Source organism: Bufo gargarizans, chromosome 7, assembly GCF_014858855.1.
Source record: "Bufo gargarizans isolate SCDJY-AF-19 chromosome 7, ASM1485885v1, whole genome shotgun sequence".
Taxonomy (NCBI): Eukaryota; Metazoa; Chordata; class Amphibia; order Anura; family Bufonidae; genus Bufo; species Bufo gargarizans.
Window position 1 is genome coordinate 159,929,049 of NC_058086.1, and position 23,015 is coordinate 159,952,063.

General features: G+C 48.2%; 1 protein-coding gene across 1 annotated transcript in view; it reads right to left on the reverse strand.

Annotated features, from left to right (window-relative positions):
* The window catches only part of LOC122943552 (zinc finger protein 644-like), a 59,521-nt gene extending 54,837 nt beyond the window's left edge, over positions 1–4,684 (reverse strand). Inside the window, 1 exon segment of the mRNA XM_044301382.1 lies at positions 4,552–4,684. The gene's annotated coding sequence lies outside the window, so the exon portion shown is untranslated.
* Between the last annotated feature and the right edge of the window lie 18,331 nt (positions 4,685–23,015).

Here is a 23,015-nt window from a genome sequence, read left to right on the forward strand (position 1 = left end):
CGAGATTGGCACTTAGATGCCACTGTCAATAGCATGACCAGTTTGTGTTGTTAAAAACACTACATGCATTTGGTATCGATATAATCGTACTGACCCAGAGAATAAAAGTACGTTATTTAGGGTACTTTCACACTTGCGTTGTGAGGATCCGGCATAGTATAGTGAGGATAGTGTGAAAGTACCCTTATGCCGAAAAATGAATGCCACAAAATTTATAACATAAAAACCCCAGAAAGAGTTAATAAAAGTTAATTAATAAGTTAGGGTACTTTTACACTAGCGTTTTTCTTTTCCGGCATAGAGTTCCGTCCTAGGGGCTCAATACCGGAAAAGAACTGATCAGTTTTATCCTAATGCATTCTGAATGGAGAGCAATGGAGAGAGATGCATCAGGATGTCTTCAGTTCAGTCTTTTTGACTGTTCAGGACGGAGAATACCGCAGAATGCTACGTTCTATCTCCGGCCAAAATTCCGGAACACTTGCCGGAATGCCGGATCTGGCATTAATTTACATTAAAATATATTAGTGCCGGATCTGGCATTAATTTACATTAAAATATATTAGTGCCGGATCCGGCATTAAAAATACCGCAATGCCGGATGCGCAGACCGGAAAAAATAAAATAAATGCTGGATACGTTTTTCCAGATAACACCGGAAAGACAGATCCGACATTTCAATGCATTTGTAAGACGGATCAGGATCCTGATCCGTCTTACAAATGCCATCATACATTTTGACGGATCCGGCAGGCAGTTCCGATGACGGAACTGCCTGTCTGATTCCTCTGCCGCAAGTGTGAAAGTACCCTTATAAGTACTTCAAAATGGCACCATTAAAAACCACCCAAAAACTTGTCCTGCAAAAAATAAGCTCTATACATCTACATCGATAGAAAAATAAATAGGTTACAGCTCTTGGAATGAGACAAAAAATATATAAAAAAATTGCCTGGTCACCAGGGCCCAAAATAGGCTGGTCACTAAGGAGTTAGAAGTCTGGCACATTGGGGGTAGCACCAAGTAGTGCCAGTCCATGATTTCAGCGCTGGCTCACTTCCTTGTCATTATAGCCATAATATTTGCATTCAGAGATGTCCACAAAACATGGATGCCGCACCTATGCCTTCCTCAATTTGCGGAACGGGTAGCCCATTATAGGCCATTCTATATATATATATATATATATATATATATATATATATATATATATATATTTTGCAGGGACGCGGAACGGGTGCGCAAAATTGTGGAACGGATGCGGACCCATTCATACGGCTGTGTGAATGAGCCCTAAATATATAGAAGGATCTTCTATGTTCATGCAGCAGGATGTGTGCCGACGTCACCACGTGGTGAGAGCGATTACGTCAAAGGTCTTTTTGCAGGTCCTGAAAGCAGACAAAAGACGACAATGCCGGCTGCGCAAACAAGTGGATGAGGCGAGTTACGGTAATTGTTTTTATTTATTTTTTAACCCCTCAATCCACATTTTACTAAGCATTCTGTATTACGAATGCTATTATTTTCCCTTATAACCATGTTATAAGGAAAATAATAAAATCTACACAACACCGAACCCAAACCCGAACTTCAGTGAAGTCCGGGTTCGGGTCTGGGTACCACATTCAGTTTTTTTATCACGCGCGTGCAAAGTGCATTGCTCCTGCGCAATCAAAACTGAACACCACAATTAAAACTGACTGAAATTGTGTGCGCAATCGCGTGGGTTTCTATCTGAAAGAGGCCTAAGTGTTTTGCGGTCCGCAAACTCCGCATCTGCAAAACACGGCCAGCCCTATGATAGAAATGCCTATTCTGGTCTGGACAAGAATAGCACAAGCTTTTTTTTTTTTTCCGGGTCCACATAGAGTGCTGTCTGCATCTTTTGTGGCCCCATTGAAATGAATGAGCCGGTACCTTTTCCGCACAATTGCAGAACGGTTGCAGACACAGAAATACGGTTGTCTTAATGGACGCTAAGGGCACTAGAATGATTTATACATGACCCATTAAAAAGAGAGAGATCCTTTCATCACTCCTGACATGTCTGTTTGCATAAATAAGCACCTCTTCTGTAGTGCTGTACCTCTATTATTCCTACAAGAAGTTAATGAATGAATTGCCAACTAGGTGTTACCAGTTCAGGGTATGTCCCTACAAAGTCTGACATTATCCAATCAGTGCTGTCAGTGGCAGACTGTGCATGGACTCACCCCCAACTAGTACAACTCGGTAAGCAATTCCTTCCGTGGCAGATACACTGAGGATTTTCTGCCATGAACGGAGGGAAACTTTGCAGTGTACTGCAGTCCCAGCAAAGTGGATGACACTTTACAAAATCCCATCCACAAGCTGCAGTGGAAACTGACCAGTGTAATCCGCATGTCAAGGGACGCTACCTTTTGAATTCACAGGGCGGAATCTGCTGCAAACTGTGACAAAGCCTCAAGCCATATTATGCTCCGGACTGGCCGCAGAAGCAAAATCAGGGTGGAAAATCTGTCCTATGTCGCCGTGTTTGGTCCTCATGCATTTTGAATGGAAACAGATCCATTCAGGATGCATCAGGAAGTCTTCCGTTCCGCCAGCATGCCACTTTGTGAGCAGACACAAAACCGGAAAAAAAATTGAAGTCAGGCTGAGTTCACACTTCCGTTATTTGGTCGGTTATTGTGAGCCAAAACCAGTAGTGAAGCTACTCAGAGGTCAGGTGTAATGGAAAGATCTGCACCTGTTCTTTGTATTTGACCCGCACCTGGCTTTGGCTCACAGTAAATGATAGAAATAACTGATCAAATAACAGAAGTGTGAACTCAGCCTCAATGTTGACTCCATAAAAAACGGATCTGTCACCTATCGACATTCAATGTATTTAGTGACGGATCCGTCCCCCCCCCCCCCCCTTTTTACTTAACACAAATGCATCCTGACGGAACAGATGCACCCTGATGTGCAAAATCAAAACAAATCCGTTTAATTCAGGCATTGAGATCCTCTGCCGGATCTCAATACCGGAATTAACAACGCACATGTGAAAATAGCCTAAGGGATCATTCAGACGACCGTAGTGTTTTGCAGATCTGCAAAACAAGGATGCTGGCCCGTGTGCGTTCATAGAAAATGCCTATTTGTGTCCGCAATTTCAGACAAGAACAGGACATGTGCTTTTTTTTTTTTTTGTCGGGCCGCGGAACAGAACTTCGGATGTGGAGAGCACGCAGTTTGCTGTCCGCATCTTTTGTGGCCCCATTGACATGAATGGGTCCGCACCTGTTCTGCAAAACTGTGGAACAGGCGGGGAGCCGTTCACACAGCCATCTGAAAGGGCCCTAATAGTGGAGATCACAGGTGGACGTCTTCCAGTAAACCAGGTCTTGTTTCCATCTGCACAGCTACAAACTCACTGGGGGAGATCTATAAAAACCGGTGTAACGTAGACCTGGTTTAGTTGCCCCTAGCAACCAGACTGCTCCTTTCACTTTTCACAGCTCCTCTGGAAAATGAAAGGTGGAATCTGATTGGTTGCTAGGGGTAACTAAGCCAATTCTCCCCCTCTGTAGCTGAATGCCCTCTATTGTTCTCTGTGAGCAGTCACTTCACTGTAGTGTCCTTTATGGGACGATGGACGAAGTCCAGGAAAAAAAATGTCTGCCCGTGTGATCACTACTGAATTCAGGTATGAGAAGTCCCGGCAGATAAGGCTCAGTGCACACCTGTACTGTGTGATGACAGCGGTCACATCTCCACATCATGAGGCCCATACAATGGCGCAGCCATGTGAGCGCCAGCCACCTCCCCTCCCCCGGCCTGCACAGCTCTCAGCCGGTACAATGTCACACACGTCCGGCCCTCACCCACCCTTTCCTGCTGGCTCGGCCAGTGAAGGCCAGACAGACTAGGCCGCACATTGCACCTCGACCAAGAGCCCAGTCGCCGGGGGGAGGGGGACCCGGAAAAAGCGCTCCCGACCCGGGACACCAGAGCGACAGCTTCACACAGCGCGGCATTCACACGCAGCACTTACTTCTCGTCCCCCCAAATATATGCAGCAATGGCGGCCGCCTGGCTCCCCGTCCGCCTGGTATTTCTACCCTTCTTGCCGAACGTGCGTGCGGATTGGCTGCGCCGGGGTCACGTGACTAAACAAAACCGTCACCAGCTAAACCTAAAATGAACCCTTTGTCCACGGATAATTGCGGGCGGCCGCTTTGTGGCGAGAGGCCCCGGATGGAAGTCGGGGCGGAGGGGGGTGTTCTCCGTTAGAACCCCGCACAGGGCCAGGAAGCTATCACCTCGACTCTCCGCACACCCCCTCGTCCTCCCGCTGCACTGCTCCTGCAGACGCCATGTTGCCCCGTCCAGCCAAAAAAAAATGCGTCGCGTAGGAATCCTCTCAACGGCCAGCGAAGGGTGTGCGCGAGCCGACAGACGGCGGGAGGCCATTAGCCGGCCGGTACGGTTAACCCTTCGTTTACCGGTGATAGGAGCAAACGCAGCGCGCAAGGAGTTAAGCGGGCGCGTGAGGCCCAGTAGAGGGCGGGCACTCACCTGCTCGGCGCCGGCTCCACACGGCACAGGCCCGGACACCCGCTTCACTTTTTTTTTTTTTTTTTTTCTTTTCTTCAGTTTAAACCAGAGGGCTAGACGTGGAGACAGACGTCCCCCCACGTGACCGGCTCCGGCCCCTCCCACTGTGATTGCCGGGGGCGCGCCAGCTGGGGAGTGGGCGGGGGCGCGCGTCTAGCAGGCGGGAGCGCGGGGAGTCCGGTGTGGCCGGAGGAAGGTGCTCGTGACTGTAGAGAACCTGGGAATGGTTTATTTCTCCTAGGGACAAGCCAAATGCAGTGAAAAGGAATACAAATGTTATAAAGCAGGGAAGATATTAAAACAATAGAAAACAGGCTTTTTCACAGCAAAGTGTTTTGCATCAGTGATTGGGAGCAAAAACCAGGAGTCAGGGGCAGATCGGGAACTTAACGTGGCCCTGGAAAAAACTAAAAGTGGCCCTCCAGGAGGAGGGGCAACAGAGCTAGGCGGAGCCAGCAATTTCATTGTTCAGTACAATATACCGCCCCAGCAGAACCAGATACCACAGCGCAGCATGAAATACTGCCCCAGCAGAACCAGATACCACAGCACAGCACTAAATACTGCCCCAGCAGAACCAGATACCACAGCGCAGCACTAAATACTGCCCCAGCAGAACCAGATACCACAGTGCAGCACTAAATACTGCCCCAGCAGAACCAGATACCACAGTGCAGCACTAAATACTGCCCCAGCAGAACCAGATACCACAGCGCAGCACTAAATACTGCCCCAGCAGAACCAGATACCACAGCGCAGCACTAAATACTGCCCCAGCAGAACCAGATACCACAGTGCAGCATTAAATACTGCCCCAGCAGAACCAGATACCACAGCGCAGCATGAAATACTGCCCCAGCAGAACCAGATACCACAGCGCAGCACTAAATACTGCCCCAGCAGAACCAGATACCACAGCGCAGCACTAAATACTGCCCCAACAGAACCAGATACCACAGTGCAGCACTAAATACTGCCCCAGCAGAACCAGATACCACAGCGCAGCATGAAATACTGCCCCAGCAGAACCAGATACCACAGTGCAGCACTAAATACTGCCCCAACAGAACCAGATACCACAGTGCAGCACTAAATACTGCCCCAGCAGAACCAGATACCACAGGGCTGCCATCAGAAATGTTGGGGCCCCTTACACAGCTCAAGGCCTGGGCCCCCCCTCCTACCCCGCCCCTTTAGAATCCGTCCCGACTCCACCTCTTCTCCACCCCCAATGACCTACCCCCAATTTCATTATTTTTTTACAACTATAAAGACAGTAAATAATGATAATCAGCGATTTCAGTAAGGAATTATTTTTTGACCAAATAATATGAAGCCTGCTACCACGACAAGGTAGACTCTTTTAAGCAGGACCCTCCACTAACACTAACTACACTACCTGTTCTAATCTGCCCTAGCAATCTTCCCCTGGCACATTTAAGAAAAAACACCTTAAAAGCACAAGGTTTACTGTTACAGTGTTATGGGGGGATCTGTGGATGACTTACTGTTATGGGGGGAATCTGTGGATGACTTACTGTTATGGGAGGAATCTGTGGATGACACACTGTTATGGGGGGAATCTGTGGATGACACACTGTTATGAGGGGAATCTGTGGATGACACACTGTTATGGGGGATCTGTGGATGACACACTGTTATGGGGGATCTGTGGATGACACACTGTTATGGGGGATCTGTGGATGACGAACACTGTTATGGGGATCTGTGGATGACACACTGTTATGGGGGATCTGTGGATGACGAACACTGTTATGGGGGATCTGTGGATGACACACTGTTATGGGGGATCTGTGGATGCCGAACACTGTTATGGGGATCTGTGGATGACACACTGTTATGGGGGGATCTGTGGATGACGAACACTGTTATGGGGGATCTGTGGATGACACACTGTTATGGGGGATCTGTGGATGACACTTTCATGGGGGATCTGTGGATGACACTTTTATGGGGGATCTGTGGATGACACTCAACCACTCTCAAACCCAACTGGTCAAACTTGTTAAATGGATCCCAAACATAATATGCACAATAACACCCCCCACCCCCTCCAACACTTAATTGACCCCTTCATGGCCTAAACATTTTTTTCAAAGCAGAACACAAAGCTAAATAGGGCTGGGTGGGCTGGCAAGGGAGGGGTTAATAACAATAAGTGATGGAGGATCCTGGCCCTGTGGGATAATCCAGAAAACAGCTTTGCATTTTACCCCTGAGCAAAGACCACACAACATAGCGCTGCCTAGCCAAGTAGACAACATAAGGATCAATATGAAAATAAATCATTTGGAGCCTTTGAAATAGCTCAGCTCAGTATGCGGCATAGGCTACTGTCACACCTGCCGTTTCTGCGTCCGCCTGTGAGATCTGTTTCAGGAATCTCACAAGCAGCCCCAAACAGACCAGTTTTGCCCCAATGCATTCAGAATGGATAAGGATCTGTTCAGAATGCATCCGTTTGGCTCCGTTCCGCCTCCATTCTGCTATGGAGGCGGACACCAAAACGCTGCTTGCAGCAGACAGGCAGGCAGCCTGAGGCGCGCTAATCTGAAGGCGGCGTCACGGCATGAGGCGGCAGCAGGCAGCGACAGCGTCTGACGTCACCTGCCGCTGCGCAGCTACATTCCTCTGCGCAGCGGCTCAGAGCCTTTTAAAGGGGAATGCAGCCGGAGCCGGTATACCAGGTATAATACGGTAAGGGCAAGGAATAGAGATAGGAAGTTCGGATCTTTCAGATCAATCGGTTCATTTGAATCAAATGAACTGATTCATGAATCGGATCTTCGGTTCATTTGCTAAGTCTACTGACTGAAGAGCTTAGGTGGTGCGCATGCGCGGATGCTTCGATTCACTTGCTGACTCGCTAAGTCGGCTCTTGGTGCATTGTCTGAGCTCTGACTGAGTGAGTCAGGAATGAAGGGAAGCGGACAGGAGGACTCAGTCACTCAGGAGCTGTGTGGTGGGCATTGTTGTCTGTTGTGCATGCAATGCATTGTTCCCCACAGTGACAGCAGTACAACTAAGTGAATGCACAGGGAAAACTGGATGTGATAAGGTGATAACATTAACACTGGCTGATAATAAAATAGTCCCCACAATCCCCACAGACATCACTCAGGAAAATAACTAGTGTTCAATTTGTGCACGATTTTCTAATAAACCTGAAGAGAGCTTGTCACCCTGTCGGATCCGTCCTGCCGCCGCTCCGTCCCCTTTGACTATATAATGGGGACGGGGGTGGAGCTCCGGCGCAGTATGGCAGTTCGCGGTGAGAGGCCAGCGGACTAAAAAGTTGGACATGCAGTACTTTTAGTCCGGCGGCTTTTCGCCATGCACTGCCATGCTGCGCCGGAGCTCCAACCCCATCCCCATTACAGGGAGTGCAGAATTATTAGGCAAATGAGTATTTTGACCACATCATCCTCTTTATGCATGTTGTCTTACTCCAAGCTGTATAGGCTCGAAAGCCTACTACCAATTAAGCATATTAGGTGATGTGCATCTCTGTAATGAGAAGGGGTGTGGTCTAATGACATCAACACCCTATATCAGGTGTGCATAATTATTAGGCAACTTCCTTTCCTTTGGCAAAATGGGTCAAAAGAAGGACTTGACAGGCTCAGAAAAGTCAAAAATAGTGAGATATCTTGCAGAGGGATGCAGCACTCTTAAAATTGCAAAGCTTCTGAAGCATGATCATCGAACAATCAAGCGTTTCATTCAAAATAGTCAACAGGGTCGCAAGAAGCGTGTGGAAAAACCAAGGCGCAAAATAACTGCCCATGAACTGAGAAAAGTCAAGCGTGCAGCTGCCAAGATGCCACTTGCCACCAGTTTGGCCATATTTCAGAGCTGCAACATTACTGGAGTGCCCAAAAGCACAAGGTGTGCAATACTCAGAGACATGGCCAAGGTAAGAAAGGCTGAGAGACGACCACCACTGAACAAGACACACAAGCTGAAACATCAAGACTGGGCCAAGAAATATCTCAAGACTGATTTTTCTAAGGTTTTATGGACTGATGAAATGAGAGTGAGTCTTGATGGGCCAGATGGATGGGCCCGTGGCTGGATTGGTAAAGGGCAGAGAGCTCCAGTCCGACTCAGACGCCAGCAAGGTGGAGGTGGAGTACTGGTTTGGGCTGGTATCATCAAAGATGAGCTTGTGGGGCCTTTTCGGGTTGAGGATGAAGTCAAGCTCAACCCCCAGTCCTACTGCCAGTTTCTGGAAGACACCTTCTTCAAGCAGTGGTACAGGAAGAAGTCTGCATCCTTCAAGAAAAACATGATTTTCATGCAGGACAATGCTCCATCACACGCGTCCAAGTACTCCACAGCGTGGCTGGCAAGAAAGGGTATAAAAGAAGAAAATCTAAGGACATGGCCTCCTTGTTCACCTGATCTGAACCCCATTGAGAACCTGTGGTCCATCATCAAATGTGAGATTTACAAGGAGGGAAAACAGTACACCTCTCTGAACAGTGTCTGGGAGGCTGTGGTTGCTGCTGCACGCAATGTTGATGGTGAACAGATCAAAACACTGACAGAATCCGTGGATGGCAGGCTTTTGAGTGTCCTTGCAAAGAAAGGTGGCTATATTGGTCACTGATTTGTTTTTGTTTTGTTTTTGAATGTCAGAAATGTATATTTGTGAATGTTGAGATGTTATATTGGTTTCACTGGTAAAAATAAATAATTGAAATGGGTATATATTAGTTTTTTTGTTAAGTTGCCTAATAATTATGCACAGTAATAGTCACCTGCACACACAGATATCCCCCTAAAATAGCTAAAACTAAAAACAAACTAAAAACTACTTCCAAAAATATTCAGCTTTGATATTAATGAGTTTTTTGGGTTCATTGGGTTCATTTGGGTTGTTGTTCAATAATAAAATTAATCCTCAAAAATACAACTTGCCTAATAATTCTGCACTCCCTGTATAGTCAATGGGGACGGAGCGGCGGTCCGGCGAAATAACGGCAGGACGGATCCGACAGGGTGAATAGCCTGTCGGATCCGTCCTGCCGCTAGTGTGAAAGTAGCCTTACAATCTCATGGCTTCTGAGCAACAGATTGCGTGGCCTTCACAGTCATCTGTCACTTCTCTTATCTCTCTGCTCCTGTCCCTTAATCTTATCACTGCTGCAAAAGCATCAGCCGACAGCCTCAGTGTTCTAGTGACTCACGGTTCTTTTAACTCAAAGAATCGAATGAGTCTCTAACTAAGGCCTCATGCACACGACCGTTGTGTGCATCCGTGGCCGTTGTGCCGTTTTCCGTTTTTTTTCGCGGACCCATTGACTTTCAATGGGTCCGTGGAAAAATCGGAAAATGCACCGTTTTGCAGCCGAGACCGTGATCCGTGTATCCTGTCCGTCAAAAAAATAAGACCTGTCCTATTTTTGGGACGGACAACGGTTCACGGACCCATTCAAGTCAATGGGTCCGTGAAAGAACACGGATGCACACAAGATTGGCATCCGTGTCTGTGATCCGTGGGCGTAGGTTACTTTCATACAGACGGATCCGAAGATCCGTCTGCATAAAAGCTTTTTCAGATCTAAGTTTTCACTTCGTGAAAACTCATACCCGACAGTATATTCTAACACAGAGGCGTTCCCATGGTGATGGGGACGCTTCTAGTTAGAATACACTACAAACTGTGTACAAGACTGCCCCCTGCTGCCTGGCAGCACCCGATCTCTTACGGGGGCCATGATCAGCACAATTAACCCCTTCAGGTGCGGCACCTGAAGGGGTTAATTGTACTATCATATTCCCCTGTAAGAGATCAGGGCTGCTAGGCAGCAGGGGGAAGACCCCTCCCCAGTTTGAATATCATTGGTGGCCAGTGCGGCCCCCCCCCTCCCTCCCTGTATTGTAATAATTCGTTGGTGGCACAGTGTGCGCCCCCCCCCCTTCGTCCCTGTATTGTAATAATTATTCGTTGGTGGCACAGTGTGCGCCCCCCATCGGTCCCCCCCTTTCTCCCTGTATTGTAGTAATTATTCGTTGGTGGCACAGTGTGCGCCCCCATCGCCCCCCCCCCCCCCAATCATTGGTGGCAGCGGAGTTCCGATCGGAGTCCCAGTTTAATCGCTGGGGCTCCGATCGGTAACCATGGCAACCAGGACGCTACTGCAGCCCTGGTTGCCATGGTATCTTAGCAATAGTACAATAGTAAAAGATTCATACTTACCTGGGAGCTGTGATGTTTGTGTCCGGCCGGGAGCTCCACCTACTGGTAAGTGACAGCAATGCGCCGCACAGACCTGTCACTTACCAGTAGGAGGAGCTCCCGGCCGAACACAGACATCGCAGCTCCCAGGTAAGTATGAATCTTTTACTATTGTACTATTGCTAAGTAACCATGGCAACCAGGGCTACAGTAGCGTCCTGGTTGCCATGGTTACCGATCGGAGCCCAAGCAATTAAACTGGGACTCCGATCGGAATTCCGCTGCCACCAATGATGGGGGGGGAGATGGTAGGCCGCACACTGGCCACCACCAATGTTGTCCTGAGTACGGCGATACCACATGTGTGACACTTTTTTGCTGCCAAGGTGGGCAAAGGGGTGCATATTCCAAAGTGCACCTTTCGGATTTCACCGGTCATTTCTTACACATTTTGATTGCAAAGTTCTTCTCACACATTTGGGCCCCTAAATTGCCAGGGCAGTATAACTACCCCACAAGTGACCCCATTTTGGAAAGAAGACACCCCAAGGTATTCTGTGAGGGGCATGGCGAGTTCCTAGAATTTTTTATTTTTTGTCGCAAGTTAGTGGAATATGAGACTTTGTAAGAAAAAAATAAAAATAAAAAATCATCATCATTTTCCGCTAACTTGTGACAAAAAATAAAAAGTTCTATGAACTCACTATGCCCATCAGCGAATACCTTAGGGTGTCTACTTTCCGAAATGGGGTCATTTGTGGGGTAGTTATACTGTTTGGGCATTGTAGAACCTCAGGAAACATGACAGGTGCTCAGAAAATCAGAGCCGTTTCAAAAAGCGGAAATTCACATTTTTGTACCATAGTTTGTAAATGCTATAACTTTTACCCAAACCATTTTTTTTTTTTGCCCAAACATTTTTTTTTTATCAAAGACATGTAGAACTATAAATTTAGCGAAAAATTTATATATGGATGTCGTTTTTTTTGCAAAATTTCACAGCTGAAAGTGAAAAATGTCATTTTTTTGCAAAAAAATCGTTATATTTTGATTAATAACAAAAAAAGTAAAAATGTCAGCAGCAATAAAATACCACCAAATGAAAGCTCCATTAGTGAGAAGAAAAGGAGGTAAAATTCATTTGGGTGGTAAGTTGCATGACCGAGCGATAAACGGTGAAAGGAGTGTAGTGCCGAAGTGTAAAAAGTGGCCTGGTCATGAAGGGGGTTTCACCTAGCGGGGCTGAAGTGGTTAAAAGAATCTAAAGATCCGACTTAGGCCTCATGCACACGACAGTATTTTTTCACGGTCCGCAGGTCCGTGATCCGTGACTGTTTTTTCGTCCGTGGGTCTTCCTTGATTTTTGGAGGATCCACGGACATGAAAAAAAAGTCCGACTGGCCGTGCGGAGCCAAACGGATCCGTCCTGAATTACAATGCAAGTCAATGGGGACGGATCCGTTTGACGTTGACACAATATGGTGCCATTTCAAACGGTTCCGTCCCCCATTGACTTTTAATGTAAAGTCTGGAGTCCCTTTTATACCATCTGATCGGAGTTTTCTCCAATCCGATGGTATATTTTAACTTGAAGCGTCCCCATCACCATGGGAACGCCTCTATGTTAGAATATACTGTCGGATATGAGTTACATCGTGAAAACTCATTTCCGACAGTATATTCTAACACAGAGGCGTTCCCATGGTGATGGGGACGCTTCTAGTTGGAATATACTACAAACTGTGTACATGACTGCCCCCTGCTGCCTGGCAGCACCCGATCTCTTACAGGGGGCCGTGATCAGCACAATAAACCCCTCAGGTGCCGCACCTGAAGGGGTTAATTGTACTATCATATCCCCCTGTAAGAGATCAGGGCTGCCAGGCAGCAGACCCCCCCCCCAGTTTGAATATCATTGGTGGCCAGTGCGGCCCCCCCTCCCTCCATCTATTGTAATAATTTGTTGGTGGCACAGTGTGCGCCCCCCCATTCCTCCCTGTATTGTAATAATTATTCGTTGGTGGCACAGTGTGCGCCCCCCGCTTCCTCCCTGTATTGTACTAATTATTCGTTGGTGGCACAGTGTGCGCCCCCCGCCCCCCCCCCTTCCTCCCTGTATTGTAATAATTATTTGTTGGTGGCACAGTGTGCGCCCCCCCTTCCTCCCTGTATTGTAATAATTATTCGTTGGTGGCACAGTGTGCGCCCCCCCTTCCTCCCTGTATTGTAATAATTATTCGTTGGTGGCACAGTGTGCGCCCCCCATCGCCCCCCCCCCCCTTCCTCCCTGTATTGTAATAATTATTCGGAAAAAAGAGAAAAAAAAAAAATCATCATATTCCACTAACTTGCGACAAAAAATAAAAAATTCTAGGAACTCGCCATGCCCCTCACGGAATACCTTGGGGTGTCTTCTTTCCAAAATGGGGTCACTTGTGGCGTAGTTATACTGCCCTGGCAATTTAGGGGCCCATATGTGTGAGAAGTACTTTGCAATCAAAATCTGTAAAAAATGACCGGTGAAATACGAAAGGTGCACTTTGGAATATGCGCCCCTTTGCCCACCTTGGCATCAAAAAAGTGTCACACATCTGGTATCGCCGTACTCAGGAGAAGTTGGGGAATGTGTTTTGGGGTGTCATTTTACATATACCCATGCTGGGTGAGAGAAATATCTTGGCAAACGACAACTTTTCCCATTTTTTTATACAAAGTTGGCATTTGACCAAGATATTTTTCTCACCCAGCATGGGTATATGTAAAATGACACCCCAAAACACATTCCCCAACTTCTTCTGAGTACGGCGATACCAGATGTGTCACACTTTTTTGCAGCCTAGATGCGCAAAGGGGCCCAAATTCCTTTTAGGAGGGCATTTTTAGACATTTGGATCCCAGACTTCTTCTCACGCTTTAGGGCCCCTAAAAAGCCAGGGCAGTATAAATACCCCACATGTGACCCCACTTTGGAAAGAAGACACCCCAAGGTATCCAATGAGGGGCCTGGCAAGTTCATAGAATTTTTTTTTTTTCGCATAAGTTAGCGGAAATTGATTTTTTTTTGTTTTTTCTCACAAAGTCTCACTTTCCGCTAACTTAGGACAAAAATTTCAATCTTTCATGGACTCAATATGCCCCTCAGCAAATACCTTGGGGTGTCTTCTTTCCAAAATGGGGTCAGTTGTGGGGTGTTTGTACTGCCCTGGCATTTGAGGGTCTCCGCAATCATTACATGTATGGCCAGCATTAGGAGTTTCTGCTATTCTCCTTATATTGAGCATACAGGTAATGAGATTTTTTTTTCCGTTCAGCCTCTGGGCTGAAAGAAAAAAATGAACGGCACAGATTTCTTCATTCGCATCGATCAATGTGGATGAAAAAATCTCTGCCAAAAAAAAAAAATGGAGGGGAAAGGCGTCTGCCAGGACATAGGAGCTCCGCCCTACATCCATACCCACTTAGCTCGTATGCCCTGGCAAACCAGATTTCTCCATTCGCATCAATCGATGTGGATGAATAAATCATTGCCGGGATTTTTTTTTTTTGATATATATATATATATACAAAATGCTTGCCAAAGCATAGGAACGCCGCCTCCTCCTCAGCTCGTATGCCTTGGCAAACGTATCTGTCACTGCAGAGGAGAAAATCCCGTCTTGCAGCGCCGCATACACCGACTTGTGTGTAATCTGACAGCAGCGCAATGCTTCTGTCAGAATGCACATCGGTGCTGCAGCTAGTAGATCGGTTGGTCCACCTGGAAGGTAAAAAGACAAAAAAAAAAAAAAAAAGAAAAAACCAGGCCACAACGCAATAATTTTATTAACTTTGGAACAGAACATGTAACTTTAACTTTTGGAACTAAACATTAACCTGTTTGCTTACCTGTTTTTTTTTTGTTTTTTTTTTTTGTTTTTTTACCTTTATAGAACAAACCTCTCCTTCCCCATGGGTCAATGTGCAAAGCGCAAATCGCCCAAAGATGTGGCGAAGTGCGTTATGCACTTTGTCCCATGTGAAAGGAGACGTTTGCAGCAGCTGTGAGTGAATGGGCCCTAATAGCCCTGTGTGCCTATCCTGGTGAGATGTGATCCCTATGCTAGGTGTACCTGTGTGTGGTACTTTCGGAAACACTCCCCTAAGCATAGGGCAGGGTGGTCGGGACAGTCAGGACAGAAATAACGGGTGTCACGCCTTATTCCACTCCTGCTACAGACACGACATTTTTTTGGGGGTGGCGGTCGGTTTGAGGTACCAGCAACGACACTGGGGAAGTGTCGCTCGTGTAGACGGCTAACTACACTGGTGGATGGGGCCACGGAACCTCCTGGATACAGGAGGTTCGCGGTGATCTCTTCCTGAAATTTGAGGAAGGATCCAGTTCTCCCAGCCTTACTGTAGAGAACAAAACTATTGTACAGAGCCAATTGAATTAAATATACAGACACCTTCTTATACCAGCGTCTGGTGCGTCGGGAAACTAAATACGGAGCCAACATCTGGTCATTGAAGTCGACCCCTCCCATGTGGAGGTTATAGTCGTGGACTGAGAGGGGCTTTTCAATGACACGGGTTGCTCGCTCAATTTGGATTGTCGTGTCTGCGTGAATGGAGGAGAGCATGTAAACGTCACGCTTGTCTCTCCATTTCACCGCGAGCAGTTCTTCGTTACACAGTGCGTCCCTCTGCCCCCTTGCAAGACGGGTGGTAACGAGCCGTTGGGGGAAGCCCGCGCGACTTGTTCGCGCGGTACCACAGGCGCCAATCCGTTCTAGAAACAAATGCCTAAAGAGGGCCACACTTGTGTAAAAATTGTCCACATAAAGATGGTACCCCTTGCCGAATAAGGGTGACACCAAGTCCCAAACTGTCTTCCCACTGCTCCCCAGGTAGTCAGGGCAACCGACCGGCTCCAGGGTCTGATCTTTTCCCTCATAGACCCGAAATTTGTGGGTATAGCCTGTGGCCCTTTCACAGAGCTTATACAATTTGACCCCATACCGGGCGCGCTTGCTTGGGATGTATTGTTTGAAGCCAAGGCGCCCGGTAAAATGTATTAGGGACTCGTCTATGCAGATGTTTTGCTCAGGGGTATACAAATCTGCAAATTTCTGGTTGAAATGGTCTATGAGGGGCCGAATTTTGTGGAGCCGGTCAAAAGCAGGGTGGCCCCTGGGACGGGAGGCGGTGTTGTCGCTAAAGTGCAGGAAACGCAGGATGACCTCAAATCGTGTCCTGGACATAGCAGCAGAGAACATGGGCATGTGATGAATTGGGTTCGTGGACCAATATGACCGCAATTCATGTTTTTTTGTCAGGCCCATGTTGAGGAGGAGGCCCAGAAAAGTTTTAATTTCGGAAACTTGGACTGGTTTCCACCGGAAAGGCTGGGCATAAAAGCTTTCCGGGTTAGCGGTGATAAATTGTGTGGCATACCGGTTTGTCTCTGCCACGACTAAGTCTAAAAGCTCCGCAGTCAAGAACAGCTCAAAAAATCCCAGGGCCGAACCGATCTGAGCCGTCTCAACCCGAACTCCAGACTGGGCGGTGAAAGGGAAAACTACGGGTGCGGCTGAAGTTGGGGACTGCCAATCAGGGTTTGCCAGCACCTCTGGGATTCTAGGGGCTCTACGGGCACGTCTTTGCGGTGGCTGCGACGGGGTCACTACTGCACGTGCCACCGTACCAGCTTCAACTGCCCTTCTGGTGCTCGCTACTTCACCAGGTTGTACGGCAGTGCTGGTACTAGGTCCAGGAAGGGCTGGGCTGCTGGTGTATGCCTCACCACGTAATCCGACAGCACCAGCCCCACTCTGCTGCTCTTAAAGCGGATCCTGCGCAACCTGCGGTCTAGCGACACGGGGCCGGGTACGCCTGGTGCTATCAGGGACCTCAGCCTCCTCGTCCGAACTTTGGGTCAGAGAGCCACTGCTTTCTACAGGTTCGTATTCTGACCCGCTGGATTCATCAGATGAGGGTTCCCACTCCTCATCCGACTGGGTCAGAAGCCTGTAGGCCTCTTCAGAGGAATACCCCCTGTTGGCACATGTGGGCAACTAAATTTAGGGGTATTCCCTGAGACTACCCAAGAAAAAAAAAGCAAGCCTATCTTACAAAGGGGAGGCTAGCGAAGTACCGGAGGCTGCTGCGGTTGATAAAAAATATCAAAACTGATTTTTTTATCGCCGCAGTGCGTGTAAAGTGAATGTGCAGTGATCAAAAAAAAAAAAATTTTTTGTCACTGCGGTGGGGCGGGTGTGGGCGAACGCACGTGTGGGCGACCGATCAGGCCTGATCGGGCAAACACTGCGTTTTGGGTGGAGGGCGAACTAAAGTGACACTAGTACTATTATAGATCTGACCGTGATCAGTTTTGATCACTTTCAGATACTATAAAAGTACAAATGCTGATTAGCGATACGCTAATCAGCGAATAACGGACTGCGGTGCGGTGGGCTGGGCGCTAACTGATCGCTAACTACCTAACCAAGGGACCTAAACTATACCTAAAACCTAACGGTCAATAACAGTGAAAAAAAAAAGTGACAGTTTGCACTGATCACTTTTTTCCTTTCACTAGTGATTGACAGGGGGGGATAAAAGGGGTGATCAAAGGGTTAATTGGGGTGATCTGGGGGCTAAATGTGGTGTGGTGGGTACTCACAGTAAAGATGTGCTCCTCTGCTCCTCTGCTGGAACCAACCGACCAAAAGAAGGAGCAGAGGAGCACAGCAGCCATATAACCCCATCATATTTACTAATATGTGGGGTTATATGGCTGCTGATTGGATTTTTTAAAAATCAGCAGCCTGCCAGCCAATGATCGTGGCCGGCAGGCTGCTGACGAAATAGTCTTCTGCGAAATGCCGGCCCGCGATGCGCATGCGCGGGCCGGCTGTGACGTAATCTCGCGTCTCGCGAGAGGACGCGCCGATGCGTCCAGGAGGAACTAAACAACCACCTCCCGGACGCATCGGTGCGTACAGCGGTCGGGAGGTGGTTAACCTGAGACTCATTCGATTCTTAGACTCCCTGTACTTGTGTCAGTGACTCAGAGCTGCTAGTGCTTGCATTGCCTCAGCTCTGATTGGTTGGTGGGCGGGGAGGGGAGGGGCTGGCAGAAGCAGCTTCCACTCTAGGATCAGATTACACTCCTCCCGAGCCCCTCCCCTCCCTGCTGCCAGCGGCTCTGCTATTGTGTGCTAGGTCAGACTGAGCTGTTTCAGGCTCCTTTCACACCTGCGTTCAGGTGTCCGCTCGTGAGCTCCGTTTGAAGGGGCTCACAAGCGGCCCTGAACGCAGCCGTCTGGCCGTAATGCATTGTCAGTGGAGGCGGAGCCACTGAGAATGCATCCGCCTGCCAGCGCTCAGCCTCCGCTCAGTGAGCGGACACCTGAACGCTGCAAGCAGCGTTCGGGTGTCCGCCTGGCCGTGCGGAGGCGAGCGGATCCGTTCCGACTTATAATGGAAGTCAATGGGGACGGATCCGCTTGAAGATGACACCATATGGCTCAATCTTCAAGCGGATCCGTCCCCCATTGGCTTTCAATGTAAAGTCTGAACGGATCCGCTCAGGCTACTTTCACACTTAGAAAATTTTTCTAAGTTATAATGCAGACGGATCCGTTCTGAACGGAGCCACCGTCTGCATTAATATGAGCGGATCCGTTCAGAGCGGATCCGATCGAACGCTAGTGTGAAAGTAGCCTCACTCGGATGAGCTCAGTCAGAGGAATCTACTCCTCCGGTTCAGTGAACTGAATCGATTCAAATGAACGATTCGTTCATGAACCGGACATCACTAAAGGAATAATCAATTGCCCCCCTCTAGCGATGCAATAAAGTTCAACTCAAGTCACTGACAAATGGGAGGGGGGGGGGGAATTATTATTATTAAATTTTTTATTGGAACTGTCCGGGCCCCCCCCAGGGTCCGGGCCCCTTACTGGGGTATTGGCTGTACCCCCCTGATGGCGGCCCTGAGTGCAGCACTAAATACTGCCCCAGCAGAACCAGATACCACAGAGCCGCACCACCGCTAGGACCCTCACCTACAATGAGAACTGAGCCGTAAAATGAACACCCTTTATTCATTTCTATGGGGCCGCCGAAAATAGCCAAGCACTGGCTCGGCTATTGCCGTCTGCCCCATTGAAATGAATGGGAGCATGGGCCTCGCAATTCGTGGTGCGCTCCCATTCACTTCTATGGGAGCAGCACTTGGTGGTGGACGGACCCTGGGAAATCCAGGGGTCCTCCAGCCACAGCGCTTCCCGCTTCGTTCTTGCTGGGACCCGCACCTATCAGAAAATGGGGGCATATCCTAGTGATATGCCCCCATTGTCTGAGATTGGAATACCCCTTTAATGCTGAGAGCATCAGAGCTTTATGTAGCCCACCAAGAGGAGGGCTTGGGTGGCCCATTGGGCATCGGCCTATTGGAAAATTTCCCTGTAGGGTCAAAGGCCAGTCCACCGATGCCAGGAGTGAAAGAGGTTATTCAAAACTAAGGTGTGTTAACAGACCTTTTCAGAGTGGCTTGACTGATGGTGTGGTTCATATTTACCTGCTCCCGTGACCCAGTGCCGTTTGTTCCGCATGAATCTCACCACTCTGAAGAGGTCTCTTAATAAAACCTTAGTTTTTTGGATAACCCCTTGAAGCCTACACAGAGATAAGCTATGATGGAAAGATTTTCACCTGTTCTGTGTTTTAGACCTGAATCTGGTTCTGGCTCACAATGATGTAAAACACTGACCAAAGCACTGACATTTGAGTAACCCCCCTCTGTGCTAGCGCCACCGCTCTCAGATGCCCGTGTACCACATTTGATCACCATAGGCCATATACCACTGGTCTAAGTAGTATATGGCACAAGACTGTTAAGGCCAGTGATTGGCTGCCTAGTAGCATTTGATATATGGTCCTGTCACCGCTGCAGTCATGTAAACAAAGCTCAGATTAGAGTCTTGCGTGTGTGCAGATTGAACAGGTTAGTATAGCTACTTCTATACCTCCCAACTGTCCGGATCCTGTGGGACAGTCCCGGATTTCAGTGGCTGTCCTGTGGTCCCGGAGAAGGGGAGGTATATCCCGCTCTCAGGCAGCTGTCTCTGCTTGTATAGGACGCAGAGACAGTTGCCTATAATGATGAAGCAGAGGGCCATCTGGTACCGGCTTCATCATTCCTCCCCCTGTTGCCGCTCCACACTGCTGGTCTGTGCAGGGGGCGGGGCCGGGAGTCAGCTGTGCTCCTCCTCCTACACAGACTAGAAGCTTCGTGTGTATCTTGCTGCTGGGGAGATCTCATCGGAGGAACCAGGTGAGTATGTAGAGTTTGTTTTTTCCTGTGAAGGGGGCATATACCTGGGTATAATACTGTGAGGGGTCACATAACTGGGCATATTACTATGAGCGGGTACATAACTGGGCATATTACTGTGAGGTGGCATATATCTTTGCATAAGTACTGTGAGGAGACACATATCTGGACATAACTACTGTGAGGGGCACATATGTGGGAACAACTCCTGTGAGGGGGCACATATCTAGTATAACTACTGTTAGGGGGCACATATGTGGGCATAACTACCGAGGGGGCGCATATCTGGTATGACTACAGTGAGGGGGAACACATCTGGACATAATACTGTGAAAGGGGCACACATCTGGACATAACTACTGTGAGGGGACACATATCTGGGCATCCCTATTGTGAGGAGGCACATATCTGGGCATTGCTACTGTGAGCGGACACATATCTGAGCATAACTACTGTAAGGGCACAAATCTGTCATAACGACTGTAAAGGAGACACATATCTGGGCATAACCTGTAAAGGGGGCACAATGTGGGCATAAATACTGTGTGGTGGCATAAAAGGATAATAATTTCTATGTGGGGGCATATAAGGGACTAGGAGGGATTAGGTGTATAGTTATGTTTTGGGTGGAGTTAGGAGTAGTGGCCTAGTGCTGAAGAAAATTTGCCGCGGCATGCAAAGCGCGCCGCACATAGTCTCCCTCTTCCTTCTTTTCAAAAGTTGGGAGGTATGTACTTCTATTTTCTTTTTGCATCAAACAACCCCTTTAAATAAGTTTTTCAAACTTGGCATGTCTACTTCCTCAGTGCTCCAGCACCCTCCAGAGTACCATAGATAACGGCCACTCTGTAACAGCACATCCACAGTACTGGGAGTAACAGCCACACTATAACAACACCATCCACAGTACTGGGAGTAACAGCCACACTACAACAACACCATCCACAGTACTGGGAGTAACAGCCACACTACAACAACACCATCCACAGTACTGGGAGTAACAGCCACACTACAACAACACCATCCATAGTACTGGGAGTAACAGCCACACTATAACAACACCATCCACAGTACTGGGAGTAACAGCCACACTATAGCCAAACCATCCACAGTACTGGGAGTACCAGCCACACTACAACAATACCATCCACAGTACTGGGAGTAACAGCCACACTATAACAACACCATCCACAGTACTGGGAGTAACAGCCACACTACAACAACACCATCCACAGTACTGGGAGTAACAGCCACACTACAACAGCACCATCCACAGTACTAGGAGTAACAGCCACACTATAACAACACCATTAACATCCGCACTATAACAACACCATCCACAGTACTTGGAGTAACGGCTGCACAGTCTCAGCACCATCCTTAGGGGCAATCACTCAGAAACAGCTGTCAGCAAATAGGTGCTAGCTTACTTAATATCTAAATCATGTCTCAAGGTCTATTTAAAGGGTTGACTTATGGGATAGCTGTCTTACATCTGGTGGCGTTAGAGGTTGTTAAGAGGTCATTTGTATCCCTTTCTTCCTAGTACTAGGAGAAACATCCACAGTACTTAGAGTAGCAGCCACACTCCCTGACCACAGTGCACATTGAGAGGAGTAATAGCCACACTATAACAACACTATCCACAATGATAGCAGTAACAGCTGCAGTACCTCAACACCATATACAGTATTAGGGCTCATGCACATGACCGTGTTTTGACCTATTCACTCCAATGGGGCTGCACAAGCTGCGGACAGCACATCGTGTCCCATATGTATCTGTATGGCCGTTCCGTGGCACTCACAAAAAATTACAGACAAAGATAATACTGTTCTATAGAGGGCAGAACGGTCCTTAACAGCGATTTCCACAAGGGTGTTGTTGAAATCACTGTTAAGGAGACGGGGTACTGTGGAGGTCACTAATAAAGGGGCGGCCATTGTGGAGGTCACTGTTAAAGGGACGGGTCGCTGTGGAGGTCACTGTTAAGGGGACAGGATGCTGTGGAGGTCACTGTTAAAAGGGTGAGCACTTTGGAGGTCTCTGTTAAGGGGGCAGGTAATGGCAGAGGTCACAGTTAAGGGGACGGTCAGTGTTAAGGGGCGGAGTGCTGTAGAGGTGGGGTGTTGTGGAGGTCACATTTTAAGGGAAAGGAGTGTAAATCACTGTTAAGGAGAAGAGGTACTAATAAAAGGGGGGCCACTGTGGAGGTCACTGTTAAAGGGTAAGGCGCTGTGGATGTTACTGTTAAGGGGTCAGGCCGCTGTGGAGGTAAATGTTAAATTGTTGGACACTGTGGAGGTCACTGTTAAGGGAGAAGGGGACTGTAGAGGCCACTATTAAAGGGGCAGCGGGGTACTGTGAGGTCACTGTTAAGGCAGCTGGTGTCACAGTCCCTCCTGTGAGAGAGGTGAGAAGATCAGATAGACTTGCTGCACGTGAGGCTATCTGACGGGTCTCTCTGTTTTCCTCTGTGTATGTCGTTGTTTGGCAGGATCTCACCTCTCCTCAGGTGCTGCTCAGGCACAACAGTTATCAGTGATGAGGCTCTATTTAGATCCGCCTCACACTGCTGACCATGTGGTTGATAGTTTCTGCTTGTAGTTGCTAGTGCTGGTTTTAGGGCTGCAACGATTAATTGACGTTATCGATAATATTCGATAACGGGATTCATTGTCGACGAATCCGGTTATCGAATAATCGTCCGATTCGTTGCTGAGCGGGTGGTCAGGCGCTATGCCTGCGGGTCCTTGAACTTGGAAATCAACGCATCTCTATTACCTTACAATGAAGCTCCAGTAACAGGCAGAGCGGGCGGCGGCGTAATGTCACTCACTCACATGACGTGCCTGCTTCATTCATAAAGTGGGTGGAGCAGGCGCGTCACGTGAGTGA